Source organism: Rhinopithecus roxellana, chromosome 13, assembly GCF_007565055.1.
Source record: "Rhinopithecus roxellana isolate Shanxi Qingling chromosome 13, ASM756505v1, whole genome shotgun sequence".
Lineage (NCBI taxonomy): Eukaryota > Metazoa > Chordata > Mammalia > Primates > Cercopithecidae > Rhinopithecus > Rhinopithecus roxellana.
Window position 1 is genome coordinate 93,072,336 of NC_044561.1, and position 17,055 is coordinate 93,089,390.

Genomic DNA, 17,055 nt, shown 5'->3' on the forward strand with positions numbered 1-17,055 from the left:
CATCACAAGCCCTTTTGTAGGTGCTTGTGTTCGTCTGTTCTTGCAATGCTATAAAGAACTACCTGAGACTGGGTAATTTATAAAGAAAAGAGGTTTAATTGGCTTGCAGTTCTGCAGATTCTACAGGAAGCATGGCTGGGAAGGCCTCAGGAGACTTACAATCATGGTGGAAGGCAAAAGGAGGCAGGCGTGTCCTACATGACTGGAGCAGGACGAAGAGGGCAAAGAGAGAGGTACTACACACTTTTAAACAACCAGAGCTCAAGAGAACTCACTATCCTGAGAACAGCAAGTGGGAAATCTGCCCCCATGATACAATCACCTTCAACCAGGCCCCTTCTCCAACACTGGGCGTTACAGTTCAACATGAGATTTGGTCAGGAACACAAATCCAAACAGTATCAGTGCCCCTGCCCAAACCTCCATCTTATGGCACAGGCAACTTCACACCTGCAATGCCACCACATAACCAACTCCTGGCTCGTGTCCTTGAACAGGCAGCTCCATCTCTCCCTGCCTTCACCCATGCATGCTGCACTGTGGAATGTCCTCTCCTAAGGCGAGTTGAGTTATCCTCTGAGACCCAACTCGGATGCCACCTTGGAGCCTTCTATGAACCAAGTGAATTGCTCCTTCTCTGGGACACATTTGAACCACCTCTACTCTCATGTCTAGCCCACTGAATTACACCTAAATCTGGTCCTCTCCCTGACTATAAGATTCCCAAGGACAGGGTCCATTCCTCTCCTCTTTAATACTTGGGGTGTGGTACAGTTATACATTAAAACTTTGCTGACTTGGGTCCACCGATGTTACTAAATCAGACTGTGGTTTTTTGTTTTTGTTTTTGTTTTAGATTTATACCTATTTATCCAATGTATCTTTACTGTCCCCAAATTCCAAATTCCACAGTAAGCATTCCAAAAAAGCGGTCAAGCACTCTGGACCTATTTCACCAAATAAATAACACTTCAGTTATATATATCATACAGCCAAAGCTGAGAGCTATAATTCATATAAACACATACCCAGACCTTAGTGTTTCATGCTGAAAATAATGGGCACCAGATTAGAGGTATGGTTGAAGTTTATACCACAAAGATGACGTTTTCGGTGCATAAATTTCTTTGTCTTTAAAATACTGGCATTTTAACATTCATTTAAATGAAAAATATATTATTAGCTTCTATGTTAATTAAGTTTTAAATCAAGGAACATCCTGAGGCTTTTCTAAATTTTTTTTAACTGATCATTAAAAAGCAAATGTGCACATACACCCAAAAAGCAACAATGCATCTTAAATGATTATTTTCCTAGGCCCTCACAGTTGCTTTCAGGAGGATGCAGCAAGCTCAGTGCCCAGGTTTACAGAATAAATGTTAAAAAGCCTTTGCTACCAGAGCTGGAAATTCAAGTCTAAGTTCAGTGGCATTTTTATTTTGTTACCTGTTTTTAAGAAGTGTAGGACAACCCAAAAAGATCGATTTTCCAAATATCTGAAAGCATATAATTTACGTAAGTATGCTGAGAAGTTAGAGTATATTATAACTTAAAAATGATGCCTCATCTTCTGTTGTGCATTCTTGAGTCCACTCTCTGAGGCCTGAAAACAAGCATTCTTTCACAATGAGGAGACTTTGATAGGGTATGACCCCACCAAAAATATGATTACATGTGTGTTTTTAGTGGAGCGAGAAAGATCCTAGGAGTCTTAAAAAATTAATTTGGGGAGGGAATGGAAGTAGATTAAACAGTATCACAAGATTGTCCTGTCATTTAAATACAAAGCAGAGATAAACTCTAATAAAGAAAGTCAATGACCTTCCAGATTATTCTGTGGGAAAATCTAAGGCACTCTGAAATTCACATTTGTCTTCTTTCTAGTGTTGCTGGCCTATGTCACAAGCAACTGCTCTCATTAAATAGACCAGAAATTAACTTCAGGCTTCTAATCTCCAGATTTCAAATTTTATCTAGGAAATTATTATGCTTCTTTCTATCATCTTAAAGAACTTTCATTAGTTATGGGAACAGAAACAGAAAACAGCAAAGGCCCTAGAACTTCTGAAGTTGCAGCTATAATTCAAGAATGAGAAATCATTTCACTGTTGTCCTCTCCCAACACATGCACCAATCTTATCACCAAAACAACCAGTATCAAGGAATGAATCATAAACTTAACAAAAGACCGAGGAAAAACGACAAATGAGCGAAGGCTTCACTGGTGACCACTCAGATAAAGTCTGAAAGGCAACTTCAGTGCAAAAAAGAATCAGCTTTTGTTATTATTCAGATGGTAATTCTGAATGCCAGTTTACTTGTTAAAAAAGAAAAAAAAAAAATTTCAGCTTCAACAATGGAAAGAGGATAATGCAAGTAACAAAAAAATTAGAACTTAAAAATCCTGTCACTAAAAGTCAAACATTGATACTCTACCAAGAATAATTCCATGGAACAGTCCTTTTACTTATTCTATACTCTCAACCTAGTCAGTTGACCCATGACCTGAGCCTCCCCTTCCTGCTGTGCCCACAGAAAATACCCACCAGTCACCACATGGAATGCTTTACTAATAGGCAAAATCTAGTAGGTTTCCATTGTTGTTGTTGTTGTTGCTGTTGTTTTGAGACAGGATCTTGGTCTGTCGCCCAGGCTGAAGTGCAGTGGCGTGATCACAGTTCACTGAAACCTCAACTTACCCAGGCTCAAATCATCCTCCTGCCTCAGCCTCCCGAGTAGCTGGGACTACAGGTGTAAGCCACCACGCCCAGCTAATTTTTGTATTTTTTGTAGAGATGAGGTTTTGCCATATTGCCCAGGCTGTTCTCTAAGTCCTGAGCTCAAGCACTCCGCTCGCCTCAGACTCTCAAAGTGCTAGGATTACAGGCGTGACCCCGCTGTGTCCAGCCTGAATCTAGTTTTTATTTAATACCTAGTCAGAAACAGACATAGGCACCCACACCTGGTACATGTCCTTAGGTTCTTGTAAAACTCATCCCTTCAAATTCTGACTCTTTGTATGACCTGAGACAGGCTATTCAACTCCTTTAATTCTCTGGTTTTCTTACCTCTGAAATGGGATAATAACAACAGTTTCTATTTCATGGCTCCTGTAAGGATTACATGAGATCAGCTATATAATTACGGAGCCTAGTGCCTGATACACAGTGGGTGCTCAGTCTGTTAAACAGAATCATTTTAACAAGAGTACAAGCAAACAGCGCATGATCAATCCACTTTGTAACCCAAGAACTCTGAAAACTAATGTTTTCCAGTCACCTTTACATAGAAAAAAAAGTTCTGATAATCATTAATGAAATAGTTTTACAATCTAATCATTTCAAAGCAAAAACTGTTATGATGGAGAACAGATCACTGGTTGCCAAAGGTGAAGGGGTAAGGGGCACTACAACCGGGTGCCAGAAGGGAAGTTGGGGAGGAAGGAGCTGATGGAACTGTCCCATGTGCTGATTTCAATAGTGGTTACAAAACTCAATGCACTGATTAAAACTCTGAAAACTACATACCCAAGAATAATTTTATTTTACATAAATTAAAAATAATTTGTATTTATTTTTTAGTTTCTAGGTTTTTCTTGAGACAAAGTCTCACTCTGTCGCCCAGGCTGAAGTGCAGTTGCACTATCTTGGCTCACTGCAACCTCTGCCTCGTGGGTTCAAGCGACTCTCCCACCTCAGCCTCCCAAGTATCTGGGATTACAGGTGTGCGCCACCATGCCCGGCTAATTTTTGTATTTTTAGTAGAGACAGGGTTTCACCATGCTGGCCAGGCTGGTCTCAAACTCCTGACCGCCTCGGCCTCCCAAAGTGCTAGAATTACAGGCGTGAGCCACCACACTGGGCCCAGAATAATTTTTAAATGCAAAAAAAAAAAAAAAAAAAAAAAAAAAAATCCAACCTTTTCTAACTAGAAGATAAATCAACAGTGACACAAATGAATTTCTATGTCCAAGATATTGTAACAGCCATATTCTATATATTATCCTATAATTAACATCAGTCAAATCCAATTTTAAACCACCTCTGATTAATTCAAGCACAAAACGTCAATACTAAAATAAATACAAGTAATCGCTTTTACATAATAGAAGCAAAAAGACTTTAGAAATACACTTACATCAACTCAAAATATAAGTGGTACTCCCCGTTTCCCTGACAAAGGGGAGTTTTATGACATTATAGGGCTGGCTTTATAGCTCTCTACTTTGCTACCTAATAACTAGGTTTCTTCATGTGCATGAATTATTGTCCTCAATCTCTAAAAAGTAGACTTGAGGTTTAATACAGCTTAAAATGATTAGACATGTACATGTCAAGAAATAACAATACACTTAAAAGTCAATGCACACATTTTGCATTTTTAAAAAGCCGTGTTTCATTCGCAAAACATTAATTCATAACACTACATAACAGCAAAGGTGAAGTTTCAATACAAACATGCTTTACAACTATCACCTCTTGGTTTCACTGTACATAGGCGGCTTCATTACCAAATAATTAAACTCCTAAAAAATTGTCAGGCCAGGCCCCTGGCTCATACTTGTAATCCCAGCACTTTCAGAGGCCAAGGTGGGAGAATTGCCTGAGTCCAGGAGTTTGAGGCAGGTCTGGGTAACATGGCGAAAACCCATCTCTAGTAAAGATACAAAATATTAGCCAGGCACAGTGGGGCACACTTGTAGTCCCAGCTACTCAGGAGGCTGAGGCACGAGAATCACCTGAACTCAGGAGGCTGAGGCACAAGAATCAACCGAACCTAGGAGGTGGAGGCTGTAGCGAGCTGAGATCACACCACTGCCCTCCAGCCTGAGAGTGGGACCCAGTCTCAAAAAAATGAAAAAAGAAAAAATTCTTTTTAATTAAAATAAGCTAGAGAAGAACAAAGCAATGTGAGAATGAGTATTGTAAAAATAAGAACAAACCAAATGTCCATCAATTGGTGAATGTGTAAACAAATTATTATATATCTACACAATGGAATACCGCTCAGTAATTAAAAAGGAATAAACTATCGAAACTCCCAACAATAAAGATGGTTCTCAAAATAATTATGATGGCCAGGCATGGTGTGGCTCATGCCTGTAATACCAGCGCTTTGGGAGGCTGAGACAGGAGGATCGCTTGAGACCAGGAGTTCAAGAGCAGCCTGTATAACACAGCAAGATCCTCTCTAAAACAAAATTAAAATTAAAAAAAAAAAAAAGATGATGATGATGATGAAATAAGCCAGACTAACCCCTACCCCCTAAAAAGCACATACTCCAAGACTGCAGTTAGATAAAAACCTAGGAAATGAGGCCGGGCATGGTGGCTCACTCCTGCAATTCCAGCACTTTGGGAGGCCAAGGTAGGCAGATCATTTGAGGTCAGGAGTTCGAGACCAGCCTGACCAACATGGTGAAACCCCATCTCTACTAAAAATACATAGAAAAAGTAGCCGGGCATGGTGGAAGGCGCCTGTAATCCCAGTTACTTGGGAGGCTGAGGCAGGAGAATCACTTGAACTCAGGAGGCGGAGGTTGCAGTGAGCCAAGATTGCACCATTGCGCTCAGCCTGGGTGACAGAGGGAGACTTCATCTCAAAAAAAAACACCTAGGAAATGCAAAGCAAACTTATCTACAGTGATAGATCAGAGGTTTCCTGGAAGAGGAGTGGCTGGAGGGATGACAAAGAAGCAAGAGGAAACTTTTAGGGGTGATGGATACCTTCATTATCTTGTTGAGGTGATGGTTTCACTGGCATAAACATATCAAATTGTACACTTCAATATGTGCATTAACTGTATAACAATTATACCTCAATAAAACTGTTTAAAAAAATACAGAAAAAAAAAATCCTCTTCCTAGCCTGGTATATTGTGTTTAGATCACCCTCTTTTCCCAACAAGTTCATATCCTGAAAAGTCACAGAACTATAATACCTTTCCCCTGGTGATTTGCATGCATAAACAAAACCTTAAAACCCAGAAATGTAATTATAATAAAATTTAACAATAGTTAATTAATATTTACATTGCTGTGACTATGTGCTAGACACTATTACAAGCATTTTTCTTATATTAATTTATCTAATGCTCACATCAACCCTATTTTACAGATGAAGAAACTGAGGTAGTGAAGGGATAAGTTATCTGATCAAGGTCACAAAGCTGATAAGCAGAGGAGCTAGAATTTGAACCCAGGGAGTCTAGCCCTAGAGTTAATTTCCTAACCCATCATGCTCTACTGCCACACACAACGTAAGAGATGTTAACACTAGAAGCAATGAATATTGCACTTGTAAAATACTTTTCTTTCTCACACTCACAGAATATAAATATTCACTACAATTGGCAACACCACATGAAACTAAATAAAAAACAACAATGGCCTTATTTTCTTTTCCCAATTAATAGATGGTGGGAGAAGCAGAAAGGCTGGACAACTTTCTTAGGACACAAAGCAAATAATTGGCAAGTTGACCAGTTACTGGGAAGCTGGTTCCTTACATTCTTTTTTTTTTTTTTTTTTGAAACGGAGTCTTGCTCTGTTGCCCGGGCTAGAGTGCAGTGGCGGGATCTCAGCTCACTGCAAGCTCCGCCTCCCGGGTTTACGCCATTCTCCTGCCTCAGCCTCCCGAGAAGCTGGGACTACAGGCGCCCGCCACCTCGCCCGGCTAGTTTTTTTGTATTTTTAGTAGAGACGGGGTTTCACTGTGTTAGCCAGGATGGTCTCGATCTCCTGACCTCGAGATCCGCCCGTCTCGGCCTCCCAAAGTGCTGGGATTACAGGCTTGAGCCACCGCGCCCGGCCGGTTCCTTACATTCTTAATCCAATTCTTTTCATGGTTTTCAAAATCCCGATTATTTTAAGTAACATCATAAGGGAGAGAAAATCTAACATAACAACAAAAAACGTAAAAGTTGTTTCTGTTTTCTCATACTCCTTACTGACTCCTTAATTTCATCCAGAGGGTCTCAATCTCTGCAGATACAGGTCTGGAGTCTGTTTTTAAAGCTCCCAGGTGAATGTTATGTGCAGCCAAGGTCGAGAACTCTTGATTTAGATTTCTCATTACAGAAAGACAGAAGGCGGCTGGGTGCGGTCGCTAATACCCGCTATCCTGCACTTTGATAGGCGGAGGCAGAAAGATGGCTTGAGCCCAGGAGTTGGAGGTTACAGTGAGCTATGATGCCGCCACTGCACTTCAGCCTGGGCAACAGGGTTATACGCTGTCTCAAAAAATAAAAACATATATGAAATAAAACAAAATGGGAAGACAGAAGAAAGTAAGGTGCCACAAAAAGCTTTGGTAAACCAAGGCCCAATGTTTTCCAAGTCAGTATTGAACTGCTGTCCACATGCAAACTTTTGAGTTCAACTTTTAATTAAAAGCACATATGCATACAAGATATGAGAAAGCAAGAAGCACAGTAAACAACTTTTTTAAAAAAAAAAAAAGCAAGCCAGTGGTAAATTGGATGTTAAGACTTACAGAGAAAACCCTACATTTCGGATGTTATGTCATAACAGAAGTTACATAAAAGTATATCGGGATGACAGAATCTCTTTTCAACTTTTTGGAATGCTAAATTGATGCCCAAACATCAAGTCAATGAACTAAAAGCACAGAAGAACCTGTCAAATATCCACTGCATTTAGAGCATGGAATAAATTGATAATACACTGTGAATCTAGTTAAGAAGCACGGGTTGAAGAAAGAATGGGCCAGGCCGGGCGCGGTATCTCACGCCTGTAATCCCAGGACTTTGGAGGCCGAGGCGGGTGGATCACCTGAGGTCACGAGTTCGAGACCAGCCAGGCCAACATAGCGAAACTTCGTCTCTACTAAAAATACAGAAATTAGCCGGGGGTGATGGCGGCGCGCGCCTGTAATCCCAGCTACTGGGGACGCTGAGGCAGGAGAATTGCTTGAACCTGGTGGGGTTAGGGGGTGAGATGGCAGTGAGCCAAGATCGTGCCACTGCACTCCAAACCGGGCAACAGAAAGAGATTCCATCTAAGGGAAACAAAAAAAAGAAAAAAGAAAACAAAAAGAAAGAAAGGGCTCTATCTTTAGCCCATGCCCTGAATCAATGTTCCTTGAACTTTAAGGTGCACTTCTTGAGGAAGATTCTGATTCAGCAGCTCTGGAGAGAGGCATTAAGTGTAATTCTAACAAGCTCCCAGAGGATGCTGATGCTGCTGGTAGGTGGACCAAACTTTGAACAATAAGGCCCTAAGTAACTGGAATATTGGTTGTAACACTAGCCAACTGGCTTACAAATATCGTTATGTCTAGGATCCAAGAAGTAAGTGTCAATACCATTAATTCCTACTCCCGGCCAAAAAAAATTAAAAACTAAAACTAAAAAACAGGGTTCAAGGGAAGGAGAAAGCAAATACTTGTCTAGCAGTGCTAAGAACCATAAAATACTGTTATTTGTCTCAACCTAGTAGATGTCAAGGTGATAAAGTGTAGGCTCCATAAGTTAATGGATTTTCTTAGTTAACTGCTGAATCCTTACGGCCTAGCACAAATTAGGTACTCAAGAAATGCACTGAATAAATGAATGAATGGGAAGTATATGCAAACGCAATCTGTATTTACGTCACATCCCCAAAAATGTCCGGGAAGGGGGAGGTATTTGTACTTCTGGATGCAGGTAGCCATGATTTGATACAAATACCTGGCCCATCTACTGCATTCCCTTTCTCCGACGATCAAGTTAACTTTCCTGAATAGTATTTCCACCTTAAAGCCCATGCTCATGGCACCCTGATGTTTAGCAACTTTTTGGCTTTTTGAAAACAATGAAGAAAGGTGGAAGTAGAGGGAGAAGGATTCGGAAAAGTCTCAAAAACTCAAAGCAAAAAACCAGAAGGGAGGAGATGGGCAAACAGTTCAGTTCACTTGAAGGAACATCTGAGGCTGTCAGAGGTCCATGTGCTTACCTATGATGGTGGCGGGGTTTGGGCTCGGGCTTTTATATGTTTTGTTACTGTCCAGGGTCACTGGTGGAGCAGTACCTGGCTGCGGAAACTCGGACTACACAGGTAGCCGGCGCTGCAGCCAACGTTGAGAAGCCTAGAGGAAGCACTTTCGCGCCTACTTCCTACTTCCCAGGGTCTCCGCGCGCTTTTGAGAACTCAGCCGCCGCCCAAACACAAGATGATCTGGGCAGCTTCGCTGTTGGATTGAGGCCACCGCCAGGATTTAAGATGGCGGCGAAACACTTCGATGGCCCGTGGAATCTGCCCGAAAGAAAAATGGCCTCTGTTCAGAATATCGCGGCTTTCAAAGTGAGCCCAAAACAAAAATGGCGCAGGACGCATTCTATTTAAAGGCTGGGAACCCAATGACTATGATTAGCAAGTAACGAATCACGGTAACTCACAGTGCTAGCAGTTGAACTGATCCAGAGAAAAAAAACCGCTTTTCTGTGGTATGTCTTCTTAACATTGGAAAATGACTAGTTCAAGAATGAAACATATATTCGGTGCGAAAGATTATGAGAAAGGAAAGGTAGCTTTCACAGTGCCGGATAAACTTTAATGAAAATAGCCATGTTTGAACATAACTTCCTCTTTTTTTTATTGTTAAAAGGGAATAAAAGGTTTGTCCTGGAACCCAGAAGCAGGATGGGGAAATAACGGGTGAATTTATCTAATCTATGAAGAGTACTGAGCCGTAAAAGCCCGCGCTTCCGGGTCAGCCCTCAAGAAGAACTGACGGCGGATGCTTTAGTAGAAGGCAACTAGCTCTCACGGCGCATGTCCGTTCTCCAAACCCGATCCCGGAAGTTACTGGAGGTTAACTCCTGATTTTCGAGACAACCGGACAGAGAGGCGGGATACTGGCGCTGAGCCACAAATCCAAGCGCTTTGTGATTGGTCATGTCTGGCCAGAGAGCAGAGGGCAGTGGACTACTTCTTTCATTCATTCAGTAAATCATTGCTAAGCGCTCAACAGAAGGCAGAAGCTGTACAATTTTGATATGTTATTTAAATTGTATGCGTTCTTTTAAAATTTCATTTTCAACAGTTTGCTCGAATATACACTGAATAAACTTCGCTCCCCGTTTTTTCCGGTGACGGCAGCCGTTTACTGGAGCTTCATGGAAAACCCGGAGAGGCGGAGTGCGGGCGGCCCGGCGCCGACCGCAGAGCTGCGCGTGCTCCGTGCCTCCGCGCTACGCGAAGGTTGCCGGGATCCGCGGCAGCAGCGGCTGCTTGAGATCTGTCTCTGGGGCCTGCTGGCGGCGGCCTGGGGCGGCGCGGCGGCTGGTGGGCAGGTGAGAGCGCTGGAACTTCAGGTGGAAAAGCCCGCTTTCTGTCCGACCGAAGAGAGTGGAAGGGGCTTGTAGGCGCTTCCCTCTCCACCCGCAAAGGTCGCCGGTGTCCTCACTGAAGGATATTTGAGGGCGGGGACAAGGAGGAGGCTGGCTCTCTGTAGGAGGCGAAAGACCTACCTCTGAAATAGCTGCCGATGGTAAATATTGCGGTAGGCACGGATGCGGGCGGCGAGGAGGTCTTCTACACCGGACCTGTGACTTCCCGTCCCCTCCCTCGCTGGGAGGAGCCCCGTGTGCACCCCCGTGACTGTCTGGAGGATGCACGGTGTACCCCAGGCTGTCCGGAGGTGGGGGCGGCCTTCAGACGGCGTCGAGCCGTTGTGCATGGCCCTGCCAGCTGCGTGAAAGCAGCCACGGGGCTTGCAGGGCTGTGGATCTTGTAGGGATGACCCTCTAAGGTCATGCTTATCTTCCTCCCAGATGATACCCAAATCCTGTTTCAGAGATTCTCAATATGACGGTTTCATTCATTCATTAACATCGTCAATTTATCCATGCACAGAGATACACGTGTCTACAGCACTGCCGAGTTAGTAGATACAGCAATGACCAAGATGGACGTGCAGGGTCCTGACTCCTTGTTCTAGTTATGGGGGATAAACAATACCCTCCCTATCCATGAGTTCCGCATCTGTGAATTCAACGAACTGCGGATAGAAAATATTCTGGGTCGGCGGGGTTTGGTGGCTCACTCCTGTAATCCCAGCACTTTAGGTGCCCGAGGCAGGCGGATCGCTAGAGTCAGGAGTTTGAGGCCAGCCAGGCCAACATGGGCGAAACCCGGTCTCTACTAAAAGTACAAAAAAATGGGCCGGGCGCAAGAGGAGCGCGCCTGTAATCCCAGCTACTTGGGAGGCAGAGGCAGGAGAATCGCTTAAGCCCTGGAGGCGGAGATTGCAGTGAGCCGAGATGGTGACACTGCACTCCAGATTGGGCGACAGAGACTCTATTTTAAAAAATAAACAAAAATATTCTGGGGAAAAAATGATGGTTACATCTGTACTGAACACGTGCAGACCTTTTTTCTTGTCATTCCCTAAACACTGCAGTGTAACAACTACTTACATAGCATTTAACATTGTATTAGGTATTGTAAGTACTCTAGAAATGATTCAAGGTACATGGAAGGATGTGGTAAGTTGTGTACAAATACTACACATTTGTTTGTTTGTTTGACAAAGAGTGTCACTCTGTTGCCCAGGCTGGAGTACGGTGGCTCGATCTCTGCAACCTCCACCCCCCGCCCCCATCTTGAAGCAATTCTCCCTGCCTCAGCCTCCCGAGTAGTTTAGGATTACAGGCACCCGCCACCACACCTGGCTAATTTTTGTATTTTTTAGTACAGATGGCGTTTTGCCATGTTGGCCAGACTCCTCTTGAACTCCTGACCCCAGGTGATCCACCCGCCTCAGCCTCCCGAAGTGCTAGGATTACAGGCGTGACCCACGGCATCTGGCCTACTAAACAATTTTTAAATCAGGGACCTAAGCATCTGGATTTGGGTATCCATCATGGGTCCTGGATGCAGTCCCCCAGATACTGAGGGGTGATTGTACATTGACATTGAACAAGATGTTTCTAGATTGTCCTAGGTTGGGTTTCCTGAGAATCAGACTCTGAGGAGATTTGGAGGCAGGACATTTACTAGAGAAGACTTTTTGGATGATTACCAAGGAAGAAAGGAAGCAGGACTGGGCAGATAGAAAAAGTTAGGCTGCAGTGAAGTCTCAAGGATGTTCTCCACCGATCCCACAGGAACTCTAGTGCTGGGCTGGCCCTTCACAGTTGAAGGGAAGGGCCAGGCGTTTATACCGCTTGACTGATCTGTTGTTGGATGTCTGTTGCCCTGGAAAGGGCCTAACTTCAACTCTTCAGCCAAGTCAATAATGGACGGAGGCTGGCAGCCGAGATCTGTCTCAGCACTTCCAGGATCTGGGGAAATAAGCCTTTCATTCCTTAGGGGGGTCAGGGTGGCACATCACAGCATTCACCACAAAGGTAGAGCTTTGAAGGAAACACATGTGCTAGAGAATAATGGGGAGGGAGAGGGAAAACACTTAGGTTGAGTGCTCAGAGAAAGGCTTTCTGAGTAGGTGACATCTGAACTAAGAGCTGAAGCAGAAGGATAAGCCATCCTCTGTGGAACAAAGGGAACAAGATTCTCTACTGTTCTGCTATGCACTAGAAATATAGCAGAGAAGACAAGTGGCTGCTACCTTCTGTTATAGTGGGTGGCAGTGACTAGTTTTTCTAGATCTTGACTCCCTGCAGTAACTAAAGATGGAGTAAGTAAAAATGGATTGAGACTAATTCAGAGGAGGATAGAGGAAAAAATGAGAACTACAATTTTGAAAAATGAGTCAACTTGATAAAGACTTGATCTATACAGTTTTTTGGGGGAGTTTGGTTTGGTTTTTTGATCCTATACAGTATTGAACTATGTTTTATTAAGATTGTCCCATTTTCTTCTCAAACCTGTATTCTCCTTGAGGACAAGAATCATGCCTTACTCTTCTCGGTAGTTCCCCCCGAGCCTAATAGTCTTGCTAGCATAATAGACACTAAGTGAGCATTTGTATAGAATTAATCTCATATATATTTGAAGTGAAAATTGCTAATCCCTAAATGATGTGAACGTGGGATACATGACTGTGTTTGGATTTGTCTTTCCAATATTTCCTCGCCTTATAAGTTAGAACCCAATTTTAGTCAAAATATTCGATGATAATATGTAATTGCTTCAATCAAGCCGGAACCTCCAGGGGTGCCTAGTTTTATATGTGATTTGTATAAGATAATATACTCCCAATAAAAGTAATGGCTACCATGTATTGAGCACTTCCCACATGCTAGGCACTGCACTGAGCTATGAATATATATCATTGTCTTCATAATGTGGCCCCCTGTTTCAGATCATGATATTGAGGCAGGAGAGAAGTAATTTGTCCAAGACCATAACTAATTTGTGATGGGAGTTAGAATTTGATTCTCACCATTACTCAATGCTTTTGCTGTTAAGTGACCAACAACATGTCTGAAAATGTCGACCAAGTTTCAGTCATCATAGGATTCTCACATTTGATCACTTAGCTGCCCCATTAACTGTTATTAGAGAAATAAACCTGAAATTATTCACCCTGTCTTTGCTGCTTTGCTCTGTATGAATTTTTTGACTTTCTTCACAGCTTTCCTGGCTCTGACTTTAGAAGCTTGACTGTTATCTGTCCTATAATATCCTAGAATCTGAATACCAGATTCACTCTACCCTAGTCAAACCCCAGAGGCCTCAGAACCTCTCTCTTGAGACTCTGGGTATTTTTATTCATAGCTAACGAACTGAAACTGCCCAAAGAAGCGGGCCCTCCTTTATGGGGACCGCTTGCCTTAGTTTGGGCATTAATTCTAATCCTCTCCTGTTCTTGCTATACTACAGGTTAATTCCAGTAATGTTTTTTCTTTTTGACATAATCAAAATAATAATAATATCTAACAGTTACTGAGCCCAGACTAAGTGCCAAGTGTTGGGATAACTGCGCAGCAAGCCTGTGATATGGACGATTTTATTCACATTGTACACGTGATGGGACTGAAGCATAGGGAGATTAAGTGACTCATCCAAGGCCACACAGCCAGTTGTAAAGTGGTAAGTAAAGATTCAAAGCCAGGAAAGCCAGGTAGTATGAGTCCACAGCTCATCCCTTAGTCACTACATGACTGCATTCTTAACAAAAATGATTTAAAGTGCTTGACTTTCTGAAAGCTGGTAGGCAGGATCTAGATCCTAGTGGATTTTTCTTTCTGCTGCACTAAGAAATTTAGATTTCACTCTAGTCAAAAATGTCATTAAAGGCTTCTAAGCAAAGCAAGAATACAACCAGATTTGGGTTTTTTTTTTTGTTTTGTTTTCTGTTTTTTTTTTTGCAAGATGGCTATATTAAAAGTGTAGAGAATGGATTAGTGGAGGTAGATTGGAACAGTGGCTCTCAAACTTCAGCTTCCGAATTACCTAAAGAATTAATTAAAACACAGATTACTGGACCCCACCCTAGAGTTTCTGACTCAGTGGGTCAGGGGCAGCTTGGTAATTTGCATTTCTAATAAATTCCCAGGTGATGCGAATGGCACTGTTGAGAGGACCACACTTTGAGAACCATTGGAATCCAAGCAAAGAGGGCATGTGAGAGGGCACAAGGGTCTGGACTGTGACTCTAGGGCGGAGAGATTATGTAAAGAAACACTCATATCAAATGGCAGGATATGCTGAGTGAGTTGAGGAGGAGCATGAGGAAAAGGGCAGAGTCCACTATATCCAGATTTCTGAATTGAATGGCTTAGTAGATAATGCTTTTTGTTAACGAAACAGGAAATCCAAGTGGAACAGCGGTTTGGGAGGGAAAGAGGACTTGTTTTATATGAGATGAATTGAGACTATTTGTGGGGACGGTTAGTTCAAAGGTGAACAGTAGCAGTTTATTATGTGGGTCCAAGCTGGAGATGAACGTGTGAGAGCCAGAGTGGATGCATGATCATAGAAGTTTGGGGATTGAATGAGACCGCCCAGGAAACAAAGACTACCAAAGACAGATCTTTGATAAGGATGAATAGGTGGATGGAAACCAGCAGGCTATTAAAGGAGACTAAGAAGGAGCAGTATAGAGTCCTGAGTACTTAGGAGTCTCAACAACACATCAAAAGGCTACAGAGAGATTATGTAAGGGGAAGGATTGGTGATCTTTATGGTCAGAACACTTTCCGTGGAGAATGAAACAAAAGCAGATTGCTTGGGTTTGAAGGTGGAATGGGAAGTGACTCTAGGAAAAGATACATTATTTGAAAGGAAAGAGATAGTGTAGTACTGAGAAGGAAAACTGGTAGAGGGCAGTTGCCTTAGGGAATTTGTTTTTGACTCTTCAGTGGAGAAAAATAGTCATAGTTATGCAAAGGAGAAAGGCCCTTAAGAGTGGAAGGTTGGAGGTAGACGAAAGGGGATAATGAAGTTAGAACCCTGAAGACACAGTAGAAAGTGGGACTGGAAGATAGGTAATAGGAATACCAGTTCTTCTGACAGTAGGCAAGGAGATTGATTGATTGATTGATTGATTGATTGATTGATTGAGACAGAGTCTTGCTCTGTCACCTAGGCTGGAGTGTAATGGCGCGATCTCAACTCACTGTAACCTCTGCCTCCTGGGTTCATGCGATTCTCCTGTCTCAGCCTCCCAAGTAACTGGGATTACAGGTGCACGCCACCACATCCAGCTAATTTTTCATATTTTTAGTAGAAATGGGGGTTCACCATCTTGGCCAAAGTGGTCTCAAAATCCTGACCTCAAGTGACCCACCTTCCTCAGCTTCCCCAAGTGCTGGAATTAGAGGCATGAGCCACCACGCCCAGCTGGAAGGAGATTTAGTTGAGAGCTAAGGTGCATAGGTTTTTATATATGGGGACAGCAAGTTAGAGGTGTTCATACCTAAATAGCCATAATGTCCTCTGGCCAATAGATTATCTGCAGAAATGAAGGTGGAGCATACAATTAAAATCTTGAAAATGATGAAGGGTAGAAATGGGCTCTTTAGGGATTCAGAACATACCAGGAACACATAAAGTGTTTGTTGTAGCACTAAGGGCCTGATCATCTAGGTATTTGATCTGGAACAATCTGGCTATCTGCATGATACCTACTCCCCTCTCCTCCACCAGTCAATCACCAGCATCAAATGGCAGCCAGGGTGTAAAAACAGTGAAAGGGGATAGGATTCTCAGACAACTCTATAAACTACTACAACCATTCTGATAAACCACAGCTTGCTGGTAAGCTAGTTTTCACTTCTCATTAGTTGTTAATCACTTGCTTAGTATTTGAGACTGCCTACAATTAGTGAAACCCCCATATGAGACTTATGATGCTTTCAGTATATTTTTTATTTACAAACACACTAAATTCACAGCAATGGACGGGGGGAATAGCAAAAGACATAAGATACTTACACATACCTGTTTCGGCCTTCTGACTGCATATTCACTCCCGATTCTGGCTGTGCTGTCAGCAGCCTGGCTCTTGGATATAGGTCAAGCTGACCTTGAATGGTTTGGTGGGGAAGGTGGTAGGATTTGCAAAATGGAGACTTTGGAACTCAGTTATGATCCATGGGTTCATTAAGAATTGACAGTATTGTTTTTGGGGTGTGTGTTTTTACAAGACTGGAGAAGTCCAGCAAAATGAGTATTATTTTAGGTGATGTAGTTGGAAAAGAAAAAGGAAAACGATTGTTCTGTTTACCATGTCAGTTCATTGCATAGGCACAGTTGAAGACCACGTGCAGTCTTTTCTATTGTGTACACCCAAAAAATGCCACAATTCAAACTGCTGTATTAAAAATTGAGGATAAAAATAGCTTTTTAATGTTGGTGATGAGAATTCAGAAATGAAGAATTCACAAATACCTAAAGCCAACATTGTCATTGTAAAAGAAAAGGCATAGTACAATTCCAGTAAACTTCATAAAGTTTCATAATCACAAGAGCTGGGTTAATTGGTTTTTAATATTCTATCTAGTGTTCTCCTCATGATTCAGTTACATTCAGTGGAAGTTTTTAAAAATTACAATTTTTTCAAATACTTTAATCAGAACAGCAATTAAGACCAAAAAGAATACATTTTACACTGTGTCCAGAAGACCAGCAGATGGCGCCCAGCAAG

The 17,055-nt window shown here is 42.5% G+C and overlaps 2 protein-coding genes across 4 annotated transcripts in view; one reads left to right on the plus strand and one right to left on the minus strand.

Moving 5' to 3' along the window:
- Nucleotides 1-9,109, minus strand: part of SLX4IP (SLX4 interacting protein) — a 204,467-nt gene extending 195,358 nt beyond the window's left edge. For all 3 annotated transcript variants that reach the window (XM_010355268.2, XM_030914527.1, XM_030914528.1), the window contains exon 1: nt 8,955-9,109. The gene's annotated coding sequence lies outside the window, so the exon portion shown is untranslated. The remainder of the gene's footprint in view (nt 1-8,954) is intronic.
- An 844-nt stretch (nt 9,110-9,953) lies between these two features.
- MKKS (McKusick-Kaufman syndrome) overlaps nt 9,954-17,055 on the plus strand; it is a 29,657-nt gene continuing 22,555 nt past the window's right edge. The window contains exon 1 of the mRNA XM_010355269.2: nt 9,954-10,294. The gene's annotated coding sequence lies outside the window, so the exon portion shown is untranslated. The remainder of the gene's footprint in view (nt 10,295-17,055) is intronic.